Here is a 3,494-nt window from a genome sequence, read left to right on the forward strand (position 1 = left end):
CTGTTGAACCCAACTCTTCTCCTTGCGCTTAACTATTATTGCTTGTGTGTGTTGAAAGTGTCTATACAGGGTCACAAAAATCATTGTTTATTTATATACATATCTATGAATCCGTGTCACTTCACGAGGATAAAAGCCAGTTTTAGAACTCCGGATTGTATTGGAGTGTGGCACACGCATCTAGTACTCGTGGCAGCTTACTCAATACGGATAGATATTTTGCAACATCAAGTAGCATGGAACCTTGTCCGAGTCTACTGGCAACATGTAACTCCTCCTCAGTGAGAACCTTATCGGACAGAGAGTTCTCTTGGCTAGTTTCAGCTAAGTCCGTACCCCAAATGGCAGTCAGCACCTCGAAAGGAAGTTGGTGCCACATAGGTTGGGTCTCTTTGAGACTGCCATTTGGCCAATCGCTCCTCTGAGATTGTCATGATCTGGGCTCCTAGTTTGGCTATTGCAATGCAGTTTTCACACCAACACTGTTCAAATTGACTTCGGCCCTCTAATAGTCGCTTTAGTTGCTTTATCTCTAAGAGATTTGATTGGCAAAGCACATCATTGAATGTGACAGTTAAGCATAGTTCGTTGGCTTCCTCGTCAGAGATGAGTCGCATGCGTTCATATAGGAGCCTGTTATAGTGCTCGTCAAGATGTTCTTGCTCTTCCCAAGATAAGAGAAATGGCAAGTATTCTTTGAGTTTCTCTTTAGGGAATGCACCCATGTCTACCAGGACATAGACACGTATGAACACTTTGAGCTTAGCATCCAACTCAGTTAAGCATTCTGTGACACTTTTATGTTCAACAAGGGCTTGCTCGGTTGCTATCTCATGCAAGGTTCTAGGAGTTTTCCTAGGCTTTAGCGTAGCTAGGGGCTCAGGCCTAGACAAGCAAGTTTGGCCAATGCTAGGATTTCTTATACTCTTGGGGTTTTCATGTTTCTCCTTAGGCTTTGTCATTGCGTCATGGTTCTCCTTGGATGTGACTGGTATAAATTTGTCACCCTGTTTTGACCGCATTGTATCCACTCTTATTTGGTCAATGCAAGTTCTATTGTCGGTGGATAAAGTGTTGCAAGCAGCCGTTGATGGCAATGACTGCTTTGATTTTTCAGAGCACATGAATGTATCTGAGGTTTCACTGCTATTAAGAGAGGCATCAATTGGTGCAGTGGTGGATGGACTCAATGCTTTATTCCTCAACTCTCTAATGCTCTTTGTCTCAATGTTCTTGGGGTCCACAACCATCTGCAACTGCTATTATTTTCGTTGTTTTCTCCTCTTTTTCCTAGTCAGTGTAGGTGTATCTCTCAACGACTCAAGACCCTGGACCAAGTCAACCGTTGATGTGCTTGGGGCCTCAGCATTCTCTTTCTCTAGCGTGTCCTTATGGGACATAGCCGTGGCCTGCTGAATAGCCTCACCAGGTTGTGAGGGCACAACTACCTCCCTTTTCGAAGAGTCTAGCTCTTCAGTCAATTCCCTTATGTTTAACTCCTCCAGCCTAGGCTTTAGGCACTTTGCTGGAGTTGTCAAAGAAGTTGGCCGTGACACCTCCTCCACAACTAAACTACTAAGGACACATTCCACAAGGGGCATTGTCACGGCCAAGGGCTGTGATTGCTGTGATCCTTGATTGGAAGTAGTAGCGGCTAGTCCCATGGGCTCACTACCCTTGGTGGATTGCGGTGTTAAGTCCCTAGGGCGATCGAAAGTGGTCGTGTCGTTTGTTGCCCTTTGAGCATTCATCTGTGTAGATCCAACATGAGTTGATCTAGTCACATTAGGTTGCACAAGCATATCCTTGGGCCGAGAGCTACGGATGGTGTCACGTCCCACCTCTTGGACATTTGGAAGCTTAGATGGAGATAGAGATTGGGATTGAGCAATCGCCTTTGATGACTGCTTTAGTGCTTCTTGTGTCTGTTTGGAAAAAGAGGGTGTAGGAGATCTAGGACTCTTAGGTGGACTTGGCACTAGCTGAATGATTTGCTCGAGGCTATTAGATGATTGTGCTATTTTCTTTGTTGAACAATCAGCCTTCTCACGAAAAGCGTTGTGCCTTTGGTGCTCATTATCCTCTTGGGAAGTCAAAAGCTCCTTGAGCACTAATGGTCTTTGTGCACGCTCAATGGTTACATATGACCTATGCTTATTAAGCATGCTAGGCCTTGACTCTTTCTTTTGAACGCTCATGTTTTGTTTCTTGCCTCGAGACCTAGAGTTTCTCTTAGGTTTCCTCCTATGCCTCATTGCTTTTGGTGCAATCTGGCCTTCAGCTGATAGAGGTGGTTTAGGAGGGGGTTTTGGTATCCAAATCCATCGGTTACCTGTGTAATACCCTTGAGTACGTAGCAACGCTTTGGATATCCATCGCGGCATCGTGCTGACCCTCCATCGATGCCTTCATCTATAAGGCTTGGGCTTCTTTTGGGGTCTTCTACAATATTTGTAAGTCCAAAGCCCGTCCTTGGCATTGTCTCTTGACCTTCTTGTTTCAGGCATGGCCTCACTCACTGGTTCTCATTGTTCGACCTGTGCTTGTATCAGTTTTTCCAACAAGTCCTTGCTCTTGTTAGTAGGCTTGACTGTTATGTCAGCATCTTCCTTGCCTTTCCCTCGAGGTTTGATGAGGTCACCCTTGCTAAAGGTTGTGACTATCCTCACACCGGTAGCGTCAGGTGTATCCTCTGTGCTACATAGTCAGCCTTACACTTGGTCGCCCTTTTGAAGGGTCTTCCTAGAAGGGTTTCTTTCCCATAGCTAGCACTATTTGGGGGAACATGAAATAGGATAGGCAAGCTTTCCGTTTCAATTGTTGCATGGATTTTGCACTTCTCTATGAGTGCTTGTGGGTGTCCCCCATAAGGGCTAAGAGTTGCACTAGTCTGTGTGAGCTCTGGTTGGCCTAGTAGGGTCCATGATTCATAGGTCAAGATATTAAAATATGCTCCTTCATCAATCAGAGCATCAATAGTATGCTCTCTTTTCGCAGTGAGTTTGACCCTAAGATAAGCAGGTGGTACTATGTCTTCATCTTCCGGGTCTTAGCTTGTAAATTTAAGCCTTTGACAGATGCCCTTGAGTCCCCAACTGCACGACCAGATGTGGATTCTCCACCAATGTCTTGGGTCGTCTGTGTAGTGCTGCTCAAGTTACATCTCTCATCAAGAGTGTCATGTCCAGTCATCTTCGCATTCGTAGCTTGCTGATGTTGCACATGGTCTGAACACAATGTCTTTGTGTTCTCATGGTGTGGCCTTTTTGCCCTTGATGGCTAGTTTGGCCCATTGATGTTCTAGGGTCTCTGTTTCTCTCGGTTCGGTTATGGGCTTTTGGTTGCTCTTTTACAAGTGAGGATCCATGCTCGTGTAGAGCCATTACTACACTAGGGTCTAATTTGGAGGGCTGTTACGGTAAACACCATGCACAAAATTTTGAACTACTTGCTCTAAGTTTCAGCCCAGTGAGACGGATCTTGTGATGTGTCTT

This window comes from Lygodium microphyllum, chromosome 30, assembly GCF_053477565.2.
Source record: "Lygodium microphyllum isolate KBCC chromosome 30, Lygodium_microphyllum_v1.1.10, whole genome shotgun sequence".
In the NCBI taxonomy this organism is placed as follows: Eukaryota; Viridiplantae; Streptophyta; class Polypodiopsida; order Schizaeales; family Lygodiaceae; genus Lygodium; species Lygodium microphyllum.